A 20,169-nucleotide genomic window follows, 5' to 3' on the forward strand; every position below is an offset into this window, starting at 1 on the left:
TCTGATAATGTATTTTTCTTTTGTTTATTAAAAATTTTTTGGTTTGTAGCCTCCCCCAACCTGAAACTGAAAAATGTTGTTTGGTTGTGCTCACCCCCCCCCCTCCAACTAAATTAAGTACGGGCCTATTCTCCATCCCTGAGGTTTTCTTTCACCAAAGAAAGACTAATTGGTAACAGTTCAGATATATATAGCAATATTTACGGAAGGGAATATTCTCGTTTAATTATGAAGATGTGACAGTAACTCAGTCAAAGCCACAATGAGTGTAACATTTATTTAATATTATTGTTAATGTTTACAAATAGTGAAATACTGATACTGTGAAATTTTATGGATATATAGAAAATATAAAAGTACAACCATTTATTGTAAATCACATACATGAAAAGCTTCTTTTTTTTCAAGCAATTGGAAATTCTTCATTTTTTCATGAAATTATTTTATTTCGTATGTATGATAATTTATTTCGTATTTTAATTCAGTCAACAAATCATTGCCGCAGCCTAGTTCCCTTCATTATTTTCAGCAGTTCAGTGACAGAGATAAAATGATCATTTGAGGTTTATACCCCCCCCCCTCCCCACCAAATGAAACTGAAAAATGTTGGTTTTGGTCCCCTTCAACTGAAATTGATTCCTTCTTACCATGCTTACAGGCTTAACTATGAAGATGTGACAGGGAGTGTAATAACAATAATTGTTCAGACGAACACATATTAAGCTGATATACGTATCAAATTTTAATGGATAGATAGAAATTAATAAACAATTACAACCATTTATTATAAACTACATAAAGATAATTTTTCAAGCAATTTGAAATTCTTCATTTTTTATGATAATATTTTATTTCGTATATATGTTTATAGGTTTATTCGTATCAACAAATCTGTGTACGAGTTAATAACGCAGCCTGGTTCCCTGCATTTTCAGTGACAGAGAACCAGAATAAGATTTGTAGGGAAACAAGCCTTGTTACAAGGTTTGAGGTTTGTTTATTTTATATTTTAATTTACACTTTTTAAAAATTATTATTATTATGCAAAAATCTGTGTGCAGATGAATATTTACATTTTAATGTTACAAGTCGCTTTGTGGTTCATATTTGCGGTGACTGTCCCACGTGTGTTTACCTGTTTCCATTCACCTACTGACCTGGAGTCTTCAAAATATACCTTCTGTAATCATGACTGTTGTAATCTTGTTTTTATGTTAGTTTACCGTATGTAACTTGACTGTTGTATAGATTTATAGCGATCACTGCAAGCTTTTAATATTTAGGTGAAGAGAAATTTCAGACTATCAATCACAGGCACTTGTTTCATATACGGTGCACCCCTACTTATTTTTACCACAAGGTATCTAACTCAATTTCAGGCACCCCTGCTTCAAGCTCGTATTTTGTTCATGTATCATTATCAATCATTAACCTACTTTAAAATGACATCGTTCGCTTCAAGAGACTTTTTTCTTGTCAAATAAATCGTTTCAGACGTCTCTGGTAGAGTCTCTTTATTGTAAAACACTCATTTATTCCACGAAAATTACCTCGATACATTTTAAGACTTTAGATGGGATACAACTTCCAGTTGGGGATAGAATAAAACCAGAGACTTCCGAGTATTCCATTCCGAGGTCTCTGGTTTTATCCTTCATTTATAACCCCAACCGCAAATTTGTATCGAAAATTACCTTGATACATTTTAAGACTTTAGATGGGATACAAATTTCATTTTTTTCACAGGTCACGAGGTTTCAACTTAAAAAATAAAAATTCTCACCGTTAAGATATGTTGGAAATTTTAGCTTGATGTGTTGATAATTTGCCAAATTATTATGTAATAAAGGGGACTTTATATGATCACCCGGCGCTGTCGCTTTAGTTCAGTCTTCACAACAATTCTTTTTCAGCACATGCCCTTCGGGCATGTAGACCTATCATTTTTACCCAGCCCATTCAAATTTGTACATGTCCTACTCAAAATTCTTACATTTACCAGTATTGTGCAACAAAAAAAACCCATTAGGTATAAAGGTTTTATATTACTTTTTTCAGCATCGTAAACCAACCATGGCCTGTGATTGCCATTTTCTAAAGCGTTTTTGTTCATAAATAACTTTTGAGTTGCATGCTGGTCATTTGTTGGCCGGTTTAGCTGAACTGAATTTCAGAAATGGGATCATGACTGTAGTGCCACAGTATGTGGCATTGATGAACATCTCGTAATTTAGCAAGCAACTTCAAGAAAACAAATAGGTTAAACTAAACACTTCAATGATTAGATTGACAATCATTTGACAGGTCGTATCGAGAATGTAGACAGGCAATCCATCGACATTACATATAGCAACGTTTAAGCGAATAATGGGGGAAGGACAGAATAAATGGCAAGTAAAGATCGTACAATGAAAGAAGATTCACATATGCCCTCTTCGGACATGTAATTTGGCAATTTTTACATGCCCGGCTGCAAATTTAACAGGTCCCTGGCATTGGACTCCCGGGTTATTTGGAAGACTGTTTGTTTAGTTTCATGAGGTCCGACAACATTGATTCTCAATGTCTGCTCCCTCTACCCCATACACTTATCTTGATAAAATTATATATAAATTATATTATTAATTATATAAATTGATATAAATTATATAAACCGGTCTTGTTTATATAATTTTACAATGTCATAAACAGCTGCTTAAGTGCATATAATATTGTAAATGGATTTATATATAGGATTAGGGAAAGATCCTCACTTGATTATGGCAGCATATTTAGCTCGTAGGAGTCTATTATCTACCACACATGATCAATGTCACTTTTGGACGTGAATGACTTTTGACACCCTAACTTCAGTTCAAATCAACATTAACTTTATGTGACGTCTCTCTGAATCTTTTTTGGCATGTAACTTGGGTAAAAACAATTAAGTACTCTTGATGCATTTGATTTCTCTTAGCCCGTTTAAACATTTCCAAGGTCTATACCAGTTTTTGCAGGGGCAAAACTATGTAGAAGTTGGAAAAGAAACCCATCCCCTTTTTGACGTATTTGGTTTTCGAGGGGTGAAAATTTTCAATATTACACTCAACTACATGCAATATTTATTATATTATACTGAATGTTTTATACAAATAATAGTGAACCTTGAGTGCATAAATCTGCGCAGTCACTATTTTTTGGAATATCACCCGTCGTCAAGCAATGTTGACTGTTGCGACACTGGGCGTGGCTTCATTATTCAGCGGATAATAGTGCTTTTTAACAAATGTTTCTTGACAAATCAGATTAATTCATCTAACATACCTGAAAGTACAATATTAATTAATTGTCATCATTTTCCTATATTAGCATTTTTACTGGTACAGTGTAATGGTTTTGAAATGATAGGAACATGCACTGTTCAAAAAGTCTTAAAATGTTGTTTTGGCTCAATTTCTTTGTTAGATTACTGTGTTGAACTAAGGCAGGCCAGTTAAAGTAACATGATCCTATAGATTCCATGTACATTTAGCACTGTAAAGTAGACAAATTTATTGTTCTCACAAGTAGTTCTCAAACATTGATTTAAGTTGGTCTCCTGAAGGATGTAATAATGCAATTGGTCTGCTTAAGGTACAGTGTATAATATAGACATGCATATTTTATTTTGAATTTGTATTATGTCAATCATTAGAAATATATGGATCTTAAATAAAAAACATTGTTTTCATTAGAATTTAAGATATGTATAATAGGCATATATTCTTCATGCTTTTCCATAGTTAAGTCCTTTTTTACAGGGTCTCTGCTAGAATCATGTGGACCCCAGTGTAACAAATCTATGGAAAGAGAGAAAATCTCAGCTCAAGGGTCAACATGTCTTTATTCCAAGAAAGGTAAATTGATAATTTTTTCTGCTAAAATACTCTTTTATAAATTATAACATCAATGCAAAAGAGTGAACAAACAATGTACCTAACAATATTTTGAAAATGAAAGTGCAATAACAGTTAATAATTATGATCAATCGTATGAATGTTAATAATCCAATCAAAGTCCTTGTTGTATATCATTTTTGCTAGGGCTGTGTATTGAGCAAAAAAAAAAAAAAAAAAAAAAAAAAAAAAAAAAAAAAGAAAGACATTTTTTAATGCGATATGCAATATATTGAATTCTTTAACAATTCTGTCAAAAAAGTCTTGTAAATCATTATGCATGAATCTTATAAAAATAATAATTGTTTTTTACTCATTTTTAATTTTTTGTCTCACCGTCTTTAAAAATTACACTTCAAATTCAAACTTTTCTTGACTGTAAAATCAACATGTTAAGTAAAGTTGTCTATGTATTTTTATGATTTTGTAATAATCATCTAAGATGTGCTACCTCCTTAATGATTATGTCATTTTTGATCAGTTTTAATTCAAAACAGTTACCTGTAAATATAATCTTTGGTGATTGAAATTCCCAAGTTTTTCACACAATTACATAAAAAAACTGCCTGCCCATAAGTTATTTTTAGCTCACCTGAGCCAAAGGCTCAAGTGAGCTTTTCTGATCAAAATTTGTCCGTTGTCTGTCGTCGTTGTTGTCTTTGTCATTGTTGTTGTTGTTGTAAACTTTTCACATTTTCATCTTCTTCTCAAGAACAACTGGGCCAATTTCAACCAAACTTGCCAAAAAGCATCCTTGGGTAAAGGGGGTTCAAGTTTGTTCAAAGGAAGGGCCACACCCTCTTTCAAGGGGAGATAATTAAGAATTAGTGAAAATTTAGTGGTATCTTTTAAAAATCTTCTTCTCAAGAACCACTGGGCTGTAAAAGTTGAAACTTAGGTGAGACCTTCATTACATAGTGTAGATTCAAATTTGTTCAAATCATGACCCCTGGGGGTAGGGTGGGGCCACAATGGGGGATCATAGTTTTCCATAGGAATATATAGGGAAAAAAAACTTGAAAAATCTTCTTCTCAGGAATAGCAAAGCCATGTTTTGTCATATTGATATGGAAGCATCTTCATGTAGTGTAGATTCAAGTTTGTTCAAATCATAAACCCCAGGGGTAGGGTGGGGCCACAATGTGGGATCAAATTTTTACATAGGAATATATAGGAAAAAATCTTTTCATCAACAGAAAAGCCATGTTTAGTCATATTGATATGGAAGCATCCTCAGGTAGTGTAGATTCAAGTTTGTTCAAATGATTGGGGGGGGGGGTAGGGAGGGTCCACAATGGGGGATCAAATTTTTAAAAAGGGAATATATAGGAAAAAAATCTTAAAAAATCTTCTGCTCAAGAACAGTAAAGCCATTTGTTATATTGATATGGAAGCATCCTCAGGTAGTTCAAAATCCAAGCCCCCTCCCCTTTAAACTTTTCAATACTGAAGTGATTTGTGCTTTTTCCTAGCCAATGTGCTCAGGTGAGCATTGTGGCCCATGGGCTTCTTGTTTTTGATACGATATATTCATTAATCTAGATATGTATCGATATACAGGTAAACTTCGGTATCTCGAACACCGGTATGTCGAATACCACGGATATCTCGAAGTGAATCAACGGTCCCAGCCGTTTTTATTATATTTATGATTTTAAAAAACCCCGGTATCTCGAACACGGAAATCTAGAATACCTCGCTTATCTCGAAGTAGATTTACGGTCCCAAGTGCTATAAACACATGCGTTATCTCGAAGTCCAACAAATTCTCGCTCCGCTGAATTCACACCTTAGTACACAATAATCCCATTATGCTAATTTTACGGTCTGTTGAACGTTTCCATTAGGTCTAGCACAGGCTTCATGGGACCATTGCTGATAATCACACCTTATTAGTCCCAAGCTGTTGTTTTTGGTAGTTAAATTTAATTACGCAGGCCAGGTGATTTGGAGGTGTTAATAAAATGCACTCTCAGAGATACTATGACACGATAATGAAACAGCAGCTTGGGGACGATTACTGTACTAGAAATTTAAATTATCGAAAATACACGCTTATACACATCATTACATATCAAAGTAAACACTGAACACATCAAAGTGATATTGAACTCAAGAAATTAAACAATTAAAGACATTATTTTGAGTATAAAAGTCAGTACCAAAAATCAAATCTTCAGTAAATATCATGTCCGATAAGGCAATCTAACGAAGGTCCCAGTAGCCAACCAGGGGATAGTTAGATTATCTGACCGTGGTGTAAAAAGAAAACTTAAAGTTCATACAATCGAAACAAAGTTTGCTTTTGTTTATTCATATTGGCAATTTCAGTAAATTATTGTAGAACGATAATTCCTGTTGTTACATTTAGGCATGTGGGTATATGTACATATCCTGTTAAAGTCTTTGTGTATCACATTATATCATGATATACTTCAGACAAATTAGTACACCCGTAGTTTTGAATACAATTCATACATTGATTTCATTTGCCACAATGGTCTCTTTAATATTGCAATAATGCATTTGGTCTTCCTAATGCATGTACAATGCAGGTACTGTATATACTCTATGTCCAGCTTATAGGTGAGTCATAAAAAGATTAGTATTTTGAAACCAGGTTAAAACATCAGAGCATTGATTTGAAATTGTCAATTGATTCTGGCAAAAAGTTGTACTGATTTATAAGCGGGTCAATAGCAAATCCCTCCAAAATAACCTCAAAAAATACAACTGACTTATAGGTGGACCACCTTATAGGCAAGTATATATACGATATAGTTTTTGTTGAATTTTGCTAACAGCAAAACACTATGAATAATGAATTTTGGGGAAAAAAGATTATTAAGTTTAATGATGCATGTATGTAGTATAGAAATATTGTTCATATGCCTGTACATGGTACAAATATGCATTTTACAGAGTGTACATATGCCAGAATCATATGGACCGCAGACTGGCCCTGGTGATTCCGTTAAGAAAAAAGAGGAAAAATCAGTGCTTGTGCTCATTGGTCATTTATTTCATGAAACTAAACATGTAAATTACTAGGATATTAAATTATCACAATTAAAATACATGTACTGTTTTATATATATATGGATATCAGTTGGTCTCCTTGATGGAGTTAAATGCATTTGTTATCCCTTTTAAGTGGATCATTTAAATATTATGCAGTTTATTTAGAAGCTCTTTATTATCTGCACTGCTCACTTTTACAGGGTGTATGCCAGAATTTTTTCAAGAACAGTCTGAATCTGACATGGAAAAAATTAAGAAAAACAGCCTTCCTGTTTATAAATCTACATTCTGACAAAGGGTAATTTTGTTTAGTTCAATTAGAAGTGCACATTTAAGTTCAGTTGCTTTCCTTAATGATATATTATAGCATTTTTATTCCCTTATGAACAATATGTATACTTGTAAAGCATGTATCACAAAATCTTCTGCAAACAAAGTTTTGGGTGTATAGTGTTTGTTGTTTAACGTCCCTCTTGAGAATTTTCACTCATATGGAGACGCCACCACTTGTCGGTGGAGAGCTGCAAATTTTTGTCCTATACTCAGCACTTATGGCCATTGAGCATTGAGGGATCTTTATCGAGCCAGCACCTACTGTGACATGGGACCTCGGTTAATACCTCTGTCTCATCTGAAGAACGGGTCTCCATGTCCCACAGTGGGATTCAAACTCGCGATGTAAGAATCAGCTTCTTTCTCCGCGACTCTAGAGTAGATGCTCTAACCACTGCATCTGCTCTACTTTGGCAACTTTGGGTGTATATAAGCATAGGAATCATCATGTCCATCTGTCTGTTCATGTGTTTGGCCACTTTTATGATTAGTTTTTTGTTCCAATTCTGGCTGAGATAAATTGATTTAAGTCATCTAAATACAAACAAATTAAGGGAAAATACCATGGTATTGGAATGAACATTTTGGAATACTGTCTAATTGTTCCATTGTAGTTGGTTTCTTTAATGTTGAAATAATGCATCTGGTCTTCCTAATGCATGGCATACACTGTATGCATGTGTAATGTTAAAGTTGGCTGAATGTAAAACAGTTCTTGCATTATGACAAAGGTAAATAGATTTAGTTCATGTAACTAAACATGTAAATTATTAGGGTATTAAAATCTCAAGTTTTGAATACTGATTTACATGTGGATCGAGAGTAGTTGGTCTCCTTAATGCAGTAATAATACATTTGGTCTCCCTTATGCATACTGTATATTATATAAATTTAATGACTGACATGTACGAGGGTTGATCCAAAAGTTCATGGAATTTCTTCATATTTTATTTATTTATTAGTGAAAGTGGTTGAATACTGATTTACATGTGGATAGTAGTTGGTCTCCTTAATGCAGTAATAATACATTTGGTCTCCCTTATGCATACTGTATATTATATAAATTTAATGACTGGCATGTACGAGGGTTGATCCAAAAGTTCGTGGAATTTCTTCTAGTGTTGTACCGATAATCAGAAAACATCGATTGTCGACAAAAAAATGCTACCGATTCCGATGATCGATTATAGTTTTTCATAATCGATCATCGGAAACATACTTCTAATACAATACATTCCGGAATTATCCATTTCTGGTTTAAAATTTATTTCTTCTTAACGAAAGAAAATGGCATCTGCATCTGATACTAGCCAACTAGCACGAAGCAGAGGTGATTAAGAACCGAAGATGCATATATAGGGCCTAAAAAAATTATTTTTGTTTCCTGTAATAACCCGACCGACCCATTCAATTTACCCCCGGGTGAATTTTTTTTTCTGCCAAATCTGTGTTTGCTCTTTGGTTTGATCAATCAGCTGATTCTTTTTATTCAAAAAATATTAATTGTGTCTTTTATTTGAGATATAAATATGCAACTTAGTCAACATTTACCTTAAATATAGAGTGATCAATTCCCCCCACGACTTTTTGAAGTTCGTTTTTGGGTGTCCACTGTAAATATTTTTAGGTCTAGAAAGTGTAAAAGAAGCAAAACAACAAAGAAAATAATATATTATGTATTTTATATATTCATGTTAAAGAAATAAATGAAATTATTGTAATAGTCTGCTTTTTGTATACAAAACTATGAAGAAATCCAATTATAATCGGTGAAATCGCATCAGAAGCAGTAACCGATTCCAACCGATGATCGATTATGAAAATTAACTGATGTCTCATCACTAATTTCTTCATATTTTTTTATTTATTAGTGAAAGCGGTTGAATACTGATTTACATGTGGAGAGTAGTTGGTCTCCTTAATGCAGTAATAATACATTTGGTCTCCCTTATGCATACTGTATATTATATAAATTTAATGACTGACATGTACGAGGGTTGATTCAAATGCTCATGGAATTTCTTCGTATTTTATTTTTTTATTAGTGAAAGTGGTTGAATACTGATTTACATATGGATAGTGGTTGGTCTCCTTAATGCAGTAATAATACATTTGGTCTCCCTTATGCATACTGTATATTATATAAATTTAATGACTGACATGTACGAGGATTGATCCGAAAGTTCATGGAATTTCTTCTTATTTTATTTATTTATTTGTGAAAGTGGTTGAAAATTACAAATAAGAATATAGACACTTGTTGAATTTTTTTGATAAAAAAATATTTTAAATTTTAATGATAGTAACTCTATGGCAGTTGCCATAGCAAAGGATGTTTTAAAATGCAGGGGAGACATTTACTTGTTCATTATCATTTTAATTCTTAATACGTGATATAAGAAAAAACCTGCGCCAAGTGGCAAATAAAATGAGAATTTTGTCATAATTACGATTGCTTGACCACTAATATACCTGTATGTGAGAGTTTTACTGATTTAACTTGATATTTAGATTATCAGTTGATGATTTCTTGTTCATCTTTTAATTGTTAGAGAACGTCACATTTCAGTCAAGTTATAAGTTTTGTTAAAATCTTAGGAACACTCTGACTTAAAGGGGTATACTACTGATACAGGCTGGAGAAAAATGCATTTAGCAACTGATTTTCCAGTGGCGTGAGAAATTTAAGAACAATAGAACTTCCATGGTGTGGCTGCTTTTGGAGGGTCTGTTTTTCTCGTAGACAAATTAAGCGTTGATGGATGTTGACCGCTGACGTACTGTGCTTGACTTTGCTACTGAATTGGAACATCATATGGAAAGATGGGGAGTATTTTTGAAATATGAATGTAATATAAAGATAAGTTGATTGGTGGATACCCAGGCTTTTCTTGAGAGAAAAAAGGAGAAAAAGGCAGAATATTCTGTAGAATTACTTAGTTGAATTGAACATGAGGGTGAGATGCTCCTATAACATGACATGACATACTTAACTTGACGTTACGTCGAAGTCTCCCCCGGATTTTACAACTATCAGTGTTCAGAAAGATCATGTGACCTTATTGGTAATTGGAACTTAGTGAAATTTTCCAGTATTGTTGCATAATGACTCTATATTATAAATATGCCTATTGTTTGCTTTCATCAAATCACAATAAAATTTTAGAAATAATTAAATTCCATGAACTTTTGGATCAACCCTCGTGTTAGAAAAAAGATGGATCTAAGATTGAACAGGTTATAATTCACCTGAGTCATTTAAATTACTTATTGCTATCTGTTCTTGTTCAGTCATCATGTGTCAAGTATTGTCTGTAAACTATTGAACATTTTCAGCTTCTTTTCTGGAACCAGTTTCAACTAATTTCTCGGTTGAAGTACTGTATAGGGGATTAATTTCAGGGGTTGTAAATTTCATGTTTTTCTCTCCTCTGACACGATCGCAGTTTGTTGAATTCGCGGAATTGGTATATAACTAAGGTTACATGTACCTCCCTTCAATGTCTATATCCATTTACCGTGGTAATCCATAGCATAGCTAGAAGGCATTAATCAGCGTTATGTATTCACTTCACGAACAACAGGGTAGATTTATATATACATCAGCAAGTTCGATAGTTATTTGAATGATTTTATAAAACCAAAATGTCTACAAAAACATAATAATGCAGGTAACAAATACACGTCGTAACATAGTTACGTACGGGTATTCAAAACCCATGACCCTAGTGTTTTGATTGATGAAACATGTAGCGTTGGCTATTAAAACAGTTTTTTTTTACAAATACAGGTTATTATCTGCTGGGTGATCTAAATCAATGTTAAGCGTGATAATTAAAATAATTGAATGACAAGTACGATTCGTAATTACTGAAATGACCATGTACTGCACGTATATTTACCTATCGTAGTCTATTCTCAAATTTCCAAATATAACATGTAGGTTATTGAAAACTTATTCACTGTTTCTTGAATTCACGGATTTATTCACACCGTGAATATAGCGAATATTAACACCGCGAGTTATTTTCCCCCTATACAGTATACAGACTTAATATAGAAATGATTTTATCGACTTTCTCAATCTATGATGAATTTAAAAATGTAAATATAAGCATTTAATTGTAAATATTTAACATTTAGCATCTCATAACCAGAGTTGGAAATTACTGACTGCCCGAGGCAGTCTGTTTTTCAGGTAGGCAGGGACAAACTTTAGATTAACCTCGGTGGTCGGGGTCATTTAAACAGGTAGTTCCTGTTTTCCTTTTTTTTTTTTTCAGGGTATAGTAAGTCTATAGAAATTAAGTAAAATATAGTATATCAAAGGAACACTTCTAGTTAAAAATATGAGATGACCTATAGGACCAATATTGGTTCAGTCTTTAGAAAAAGCTTACCGATATATGTTCCGGTCACTGACTTTAGGTCACGTGTGTAGTTTCTTGTTTCTCATGTATTGCTTTAGTTCTACATTAATGGTAATCTAACAACCAAGCTTTATGATAAACGTGATGACTTTAACTTTTCAATCATCAACTTCCCTTACTTATTCAGCAATATACCTTCATCACCTGCATACGGGGTTTATATCTCTCAGTTGATTCGATACGCAAGAGCATCCTCTATGTATGAACAATTTTTAAAAGGAGGTAAGTTATTGACAAACAAATTGCTGAAACAAGAATATCAGCAGTCTTGTTTAAAGTCATCATTTTGTAAGTTCTATGGTCGATACAATGACCTTGTCAGCAAATACAATTTATCATTAAGTAAAATGCTGACTGACGTTTTTCATACTTATTGTTAGGCCATTATTTACACACTGAATTGTGTATGGAATTTTCTATTGTTTCCCAGTCGTGACAAGGAGCACACAGCGGGTGTGACTAGTCTGCAGGGGATGCTCACTCCTCCATGGCACCTGATCCCACCTCTGATGTTTTGGAGGTCCGTATTTGCTCTGCTCCTATTTTGTATTTTTTGATGGGCTTTTGAGCTTGAATACTGATTGTTATCTCGATATATTTCATTCTACTCAACTGTGTGTTCATGTGATCCTACCTCAGTATTTACAGAATGATACATCCTTTGTTTGAGGGTCATTCTTGATGTCTGACTGAGTAATGGCAATGGGACATAAAACCTTAACTGACCTTACCACATTCTTTTCTAATCTGAAAACCCTCATGCATTTTTAGCATAACATATCGCCAATGCACACATTTTTCCCGAGGAATGAACTGCATCTACTCTGCATAGAACAGTATCTGTCCCACTGGCACAACAGTACTATTACATGTCATTATGTTCTTGAAAGGCAAACACAGCAATTATTGCTCGGCATGATTTTTTTTCATGACACCTGGAGTATCGAGTAACACAAAGTGAATGATTCATGTCCTCGAACAAAGTGTGCTTACAATGAGGTTTAGTTCCGGTTGATTGCGTTTAGTTAAAGAGAATTTATGATCTGCATTTCCATAGATGTCTTTTATATCAACACCAAACATGCATTTAAGGAAGAAAATATATTAAGTAAAATGCAAAAGCCTGTATTAAAAAATCAAAGGACAAGTGCACTTAAGCAATGCTTAATGGGTCCTTTTTCAGTGCCATATTACTTTAGAATGTATTACCAAATTGTTCTCTTTTGGTAATAGTTAAACACAAGTGGACATTTCTAATTAAAATCACATTAAAACATCACCTAAATCAGCATGGATTTGAAACAAATGAAGTTTTTTAAATGTCTATAGATACCCCAAATCTGGAAAAGTCGTACCGAACCTATTTTGAGTTTCGTTTATTTAAATCAAGGGGAGGAGACATTTAAATCAGACACTTGAACAATCTGATGGTGGATCATTGACAGGCGCGTTTGCCGAATGATACTTCTTGTGCTATTTTACCTGAGAAAAAAATCGAATGAAGTTGTATAGATACCTGTATCCATAGTGATCAAACTAAGAAATTTGCATGCTTGCATTTGAAATAATACAATAAGTATTAACATTAGTTCCTTTAAATTTTAAAATGAAAAAAAAGTGTATTTGGTGGCTTTCAATACCAGTACCATTGTCTTGCATGAATGTTAAAATGGTTGACACTTTTATTTATGATGACATTTTAACGACACTAAACTCTCCTAACCATCCCGTGTTCCTAAAACCAAATACATACAAACTTCTCTATGCGGCTTGACTTCGATATAATGATACAGAACGTGGTTATGTTTTACAGTGAGCATCTTTGAGGAATGTTTACCGGGGTAGAACTCACGTGACTACCAGTATTTTAAATGATTTATTCCACGGGTGGGTTCAACATAGGTCATACAGGTAAATAGCTCTTCCTTGTTATAGGAAAAACATTGAACTTTTCATACATTTTTAATATTTTAAGTACAAGCCTAATCATGTACAAATTTCCTACTTTCACACAAGTTTTATAAATGTATAATGCATTTTTTGTCAATCGCACAAGTTTGTACAGTGTTAGGCTGACAATAAACAAAAGCTTTGAAATGAATGACCATCCTCGATTTACTATAGAAAATCACGAATGTCGGCTGACCCCTACCACATTGTATGGCTTTGCTCTTTGTATATTCAAAATTTGTTGAATCTTATGGTTTAGATATCAATTAATGATCTGAGATGGAAAATTATGCTTAATTTAATTTACCGGGGCCCATAAGTGCACTCGTTCTTTAGTGTTTATACAGGTAAAAAGTTTGAAAAAATAAAAATGTGCCAACAAATGGTTTCGAACCAGGACACTAAAAATGTTCATGGTGAGAGTCTGCGGTCTATTGTTCTGGGCTATGCTGACTATGAGGACATTTGTAATAAATATAAACCAGTATGATAGAAATAGGTTTTCACGTTTTTTGTAGGTTTTTTTCTATGAATTTCGACCCTAGGCACCTCTAAAAGAACCTTGTTTTAAATAATCATAATTTAGGGGCAGGCAAAGGGTGATTATATTGCATCTATCGGGTATAATTTTCTTATCAGAAAATTGTAGAGATATGCATGGTTAATTAATGACAACATTTATTTTTCCTTTTTGCCTAATACTTTTATGATTTTCACTAATAAATTGATTATTGAAAAAAAAAGCCTTTAATATGACTGCTGATTTTATCTCCATCTGTTTATTTTCAACACCTTTTTTCATGATTATAGTAGATAGAGAACAGATTATGATTTCTAACATTTACTTTTACAGATCATTTTCTTGAGATAGGTGGAACCAACAGTCAAATACAGACACTTCTAAGAAAAGTAAAAATCTGGCTCAGGTAAAAAAAAAAAAAAAAAAAAAAAAAAAAAAAAAAAAATCATTTACAGTTTTAACAATTAGTAATTTTACCTTAATTAACTGGAAAAATCTTATTTGACGAAATACAGGTCAAGAATGAAGAGTTTAAAGCCTAGTAGGGATTTTGGTCAATCATTACAGGTAATCTGCAGTCCCTCTTGAGAATTTTACACTCATATGGAGACGCCACCACTTGCCAGTGGAAAGCTGCAAATTCTGTCCTATACTCTGCACTCATGGCCATTGAGCAGTGAGGGGTCTTTTTCATGCCAGCACCTACTGTGACATGGGACCTTGGTTTATAAGGTCTCATCCGAAGGACTGGTCTCCATGTCCCACAGTGGGATTCAAACCTGCGACATAAGGATCAACTCCTTACTTCGCGACTCTAGAGCAGACGCTCTAACCATGGCGCCACGCTTGTGACTAGCTCAGTTTTAAAGAAATCATTCAAGATATTCTTTATCAAACTTAATATGCTGATACATATATAATTAGTAAGACCTATTCAACTATTTCAAAAACTTTTGACCTTTCCTGTGACCTTGACCTCACTTTCCTTCAATTTGCATTTTGCATGGTTTTAAAACCATTTAAAATATTGATATCTAAGGCTATGCATCTATACATAATTTGGTGAGAATTTATCATTTATATCCATTTTTTTTAGATCTCAATTTCAATTTTAAAGAAACTTTTCAAGATATTCTCATCAAACTTCATACACTAACACAAAATTTCATGTTGCATTACTATACACTCGGCAGGCATACATGTCCTATGGACATATTTCTAGTGTATTGCTATTTCTGTTGTTTGTTTACTTCCGGTCAGTAAGTGCCCCCTAGGGGCAAGCCCCAGTCCTGTTTTCTTTTCCAGGGTTGCAACAGCGCCCCCTAGAAAAACAAGTTGCGCCATCCAATTAAATCGTATTTTGTGCTGCTTTATGCCAATGAAATTAAGGCTGGACAGCATATGTATTATATTCTGACCAATGGGGTTGCCGTATTTTCAAATAATTAGGATAGACTTACCACTTCAGCATTCCTTTCATCACTGAAGTGATATACATGGTCAAAATTGACTAACTTTCATTTTTGTGTCATCTGCAGAGCAGAACGACACTTAGAGATCACTTTACCTGGTGTCTGTCTGTCCGTCTGTCACACCTTATATCTCCAAAATTTTGAGAGGCAGGGTTTTGATAATTAGCATTTATATATGTTTTTGAGCTCATGATACTATACTTTAAAACTGTATGAAATTCAGTTACCACACAAACTTATATTTAAATACTATGAAAATACATTGGGATCAGTATTCCACAATGAATCATGTTGACTGACAAAGTGACAATTAAAGTAAAGACAGTCTGAAATTCCTTTCCTCCGAGGATTGTTGGAAGCACCTACATGTGTATTAATAAAATGATAAATAGTTATTCCTCATAATTTTAATTAAATTATTCATTTGAGGACTGGAGAACCATATTTTCTCCGATTGCCAGATTCTATCCCAGTCTTTTAAATACTTTTGGGTCCTTTTTTTCCTTGCAGGCAAATGCTTGAACCTCCATGCTAATATTAAATTAATAGCGGACCACTCTTAGATTTATTTACCTCTTTAATGACGATACCTAGCAGGTGACATATACATTCCTTGAAACACTCTAGTTCCTATTTGATTTTCACTAATATAAAGATTATTGAAAAAAGACTAAGGTGCTCTATAGTGATCAGTCTATTCATTCATCTGTCTGTCAAATACACATATCCCTTATGCTTGTTCAGAATACAGGTGACTCTAAATACTTCAAACTTTATATTTTTTAATTAGATACATGTAGCTGCTTTGGAACATCTGAAAGGTCTATTACATTATCACTAGTTTTACTAGTTTTCTTCATGTAAGTTGAATATATTTTAAACTTTTAAATTTTTATTTTTTCCAGGTAAGAAAGAAATTCAGGAGTTCTTAAATTGCCCTTGGAGTTCTTGGATTGCATCAAACGGCTAAAAGACCTCAACAAAAACAGCGTCTTGAAAATAAAAATGAAAATATTCAGTGAAAAAAAAATGATGAAAGAGCCACTAAAAATCTTCAAGCCTTTGAGCTGAAATCTGGAAGTCAATCTGTGGACTTTACTAGTAAGTCATAATTACTAAGTCATCATTTGTGTATAATAAATACACTAAACTGTAAACACTTGTTAAAATGTGTATAATTTTTAGATATAATTTTTATCTCATAGACTTCAATAGTTTCATGTAATTTAAGTAATAATGAAAATTTCCTGTTGTCTAGCTAGATTAGAAACTATTATTGTCCAATTTTGGATATTGTGAAATAATTCATCTAGTATGCATACATGTGTGTACACTTACGTGTAAATTAATTGTTATAGCAAATTCAATCGATCATTAAGTTGAATGTTGACTAATGTTTTTCTTCAAAATTGTTTACACTGAATTGTTTGTGGATTTTTCCATTTGCCCAATCATGTCAAGGAGCACATGGCAGGAAATGCTTTCTCCTCCATTGCACCTGGTGTTTTTAGAGTCTGTTTGCTCTGCTCTAATTATGTATTGTTTCAATGGACTTTAAAGCTTGATCACTGTTGGTAATCTACATATTTCATATACTATTAGAGTACTTGAAGAAAACTGTAAAGATTTAACATACAATATAATGCATGTATATTGCACTTTAAGTACAGTGTATGTGGTTAAGAAATGTTAAATCGTCTCATAGTGCATTGAATTTGTTGAAAATTAGAAAATGTGTTGAAATTTTTTTTGAAATAATGTTAGATTGCAGATTTTTTTAAATTATGCAAGTAAGAAATTGCTAAATATTTTTTAGATTTTCTGGACAGTCTAGATGAGTTCTCACCATATACCTAGCATTGTCATCCCAGTTAAAATTTAAGGAGCAAGGTTAATTCCTAAGCTCTACCTGGACAAACTTGCATGGATTAAAGCACATTAACAGATTTACTTCAGATGCTTGACCTGATCTACATTTTCCTCATGTGTTTTTTTTGTTTTTGTTTGTTTGTTGTTTAACATCCCTCTCAAGAATTTTTCATCCATATGGAGATGCCACTACTTGCTGGTGGAGAGCTGCAAAATTTGACCCATACTTTGCACTCAGGGCCTTGAGCAGTAAGGGATCTTTTTTGTGCCCACATCAACTGCTAGGCGGGACCTCGGTTTATATGGTCTAATCTGAAGGACTGGTCCCCACATCCCCAGTGGATTTGAACCTGAGACTTAAGGATTAAATCCTTACTCGCGAATCTAGATTACAAACTCTATCCTTTGCGCCACATGGGGGACTCCACAAGATTAAGTGTTTTGAGCAGTCCTATTCTCATGTAATTATAAACTCTATGTTGAACAAACCTGCAAAGATGATGTATGTACATGTAAATGTTTCAGGGTACCAATCCTTGATTTGACTTAGATATTCTGGATTAATGATTAGTTTTTTAGAGAAGGTTCATTCAAAGTAACAATATACTCTTTGGTGATCAGTAAACATAGATGATGTATCCTGCTTCTGATGCTGGATGTAACATACATTTTCAGGGTTATTGAGCAGTTAAATCTAACCCAGACCAACTTGCATAGATTTTGGATCCAGGTGATATACATTACCAGAGTGTTTGTTAAGTGAGACTTTGCCTTACTAGTAGATAACATTTATAGAAGTGAGCTCTGTATTCTTTGATTAGGTATGTTTTTTCTTTGCTCAGGATATATACAGACCTGCCTACCCTTCCGCTTTTGGCGTAATTTTTCCGCTTTTTACCACAAAATTACGCTGTTACGCCATGAAAACTAATTTTACGCTTTTTAAATATTTTTTCATAAACAACTTAATGAAAGGCTAACTTTGGAGTTAAAGTAAAGGCTTTCCTTAATGAAAACGAGAAGGTAATTAATACTAATTAATGGAGGGTTTCAGTTCTTCACGATATGATTATTTATGATACAAACAACATACGTAATACACGTTGTAGTTATGCCTTTTAAACGGGTTGCATGCCAAAATTAAGGAAACAAAACTTTTGAATGATGTGTGCAATAAGTAAAGTCAGTTTAATTTTCAATTCGGTTTATTCTTACATTGCTAAGAACAACATAGAGACAAGTAAATGTAAGAAAAACAAAATCGAAATAGCGGAATAATGTAGAATTTGTATTAATATGCGATTGAAACTCTGAATTATGTGATTTGCTAATTTTTTTCCAAACGTTCATTAGGAATGTTAGATAAATAAGTTTGATTTGACTGCAATTACGATACCAGTTTTTACAACAAAGGGACTTTTTGTCTATAAATGATTTGAAAAAGAAACATTCATGCTTGCTTTGTTCAATGATGTACAATTTCAGGTTGATTCAGACAATATAGTAGCTTTGCAAAACATCAAAGTAGGGAAACATAAAGGATTACGCCTTTACCTCATAAATTCCACTTAATTGAGTCTTGAAATTACACCCTCGCAATGAAAAGGGTAGACAGGTCTGTATATATACCATCAGTGCCAACTACCATACATTTTATATAATAGATGTAGCTGTTGTTCAACTGAATATGATAAAACTGTGGATGAAAATAATTTGATTTTTGTACCTTTGAATGTATTGAATTAATTTGTAAAAGCTGTTATGATACAATGTTTGATATTTTATAAAAGGTTTTAGCATATGCAATCAATAAATGTATCAACATTTTTATTTTATTATACTTTTTACCCTGCAAACTTCTTAAAAACAGAATAGTAATGATCCATTTAATTGATACTAGGTTAGTGTCACATTGTACTGGTATATCATGTATACTGAACTGTAAATAAGAAACATCTAAATAGGTAAAATCACAGCATGAATCATTGGATTATGTAAGAAGTGCACTATCTTGTGCTTTGGTATGGTATTAATAATAAATGTTAAACTATCATTTTTTTTTTTCAAATTAACAAAGGATATGCTTGAGTGACTGTATTTTGACTAGCAGTAAAAATAAAATGATTTTTAAGTATTTGAATTATTTTGATTCATGGTCTCTGCAAGTTTAATGATAGCAAATATGTACCGGGTATATTGAACATGGCATCCACATATTGCTATACTGGATGGGGCATAACTTTTACTGAATCTTAATCACAACCTTGAAATTTTATGTAGTACATGTACTCTTGGTTTCAACTGGTCAAATGTATTCTTAAATCAGAAAGAATTTAAACAAATATAGGCATAGGTCAGAACTTCATCAATTAGTTGGAAAGCGAATGCACTCGGTGACTATATGGTTTAAAAGAAGCTGGGTATAAATAGCAGGAAAAACTACTTGATGTCCACTGTGAACTTTGTGTCCTCAACAAAACAATATGGAGTATACTATACTTGGTCTAAAGAATAATCTGTGTCTGCATTCACTTTTAGGTTAAACTGTTTTGGGCATTGAGAGTTTGTTTGTTGTTTAACGTCCCTCTGGAGAATTTTTCACTCATATGCCAACACTTGCCGATGGAGAGCTGCAAATGACCTATGCTCGGCACTCAGGG

At 33.2% G+C, this 20,169-nt stretch overlaps 2 long non-coding RNA genes across 2 annotated transcripts; both read left to right on the forward strand.

Annotated features, from left to right (window-relative positions):
• The first annotated feature begins 925 nt into the window (after nucleotides 1–925).
• LOC133201544 (uncharacterized) lies at nucleotides 926–6,907 on the forward strand. Its single transcript, XR_009723114.1, has 3 exons — nucleotides 926–991; nucleotides 3,780–3,875; nucleotides 6,837–6,907. It is a non-coding gene; the product is annotated as an uncharacterized LOC133201544 (long non-coding RNA).
• Nucleotides 6,908–7,139: 232 nt separating this feature from the next.
• Nucleotides 7,140–16,993, forward strand: LOC133201509 (uncharacterized). The gene is made up of 3 exons (XR_009723098.1): nucleotides 7,140–7,233; nucleotides 14,502–14,574; nucleotides 16,546–16,993. It is a non-coding gene; the product is annotated as an uncharacterized LOC133201509 (long non-coding RNA).
• The last annotated feature ends 3,176 nt before the right edge of the window (nucleotides 16,994–20,169 follow it).

Source organism: Saccostrea echinata, unplaced genomic scaffold (genome assembly GCF_033153115.1).
Source record: "Saccostrea echinata isolate AGI-Se365-2 ecotype Australia unplaced genomic scaffold, CSIRO_AGI_Sech_v1 ptg000044l, whole genome shotgun sequence".
In the NCBI taxonomy this organism is placed as follows: Eukaryota; Metazoa; Mollusca; class Bivalvia; order Ostreida; family Ostreidae; genus Saccostrea; species Saccostrea echinata.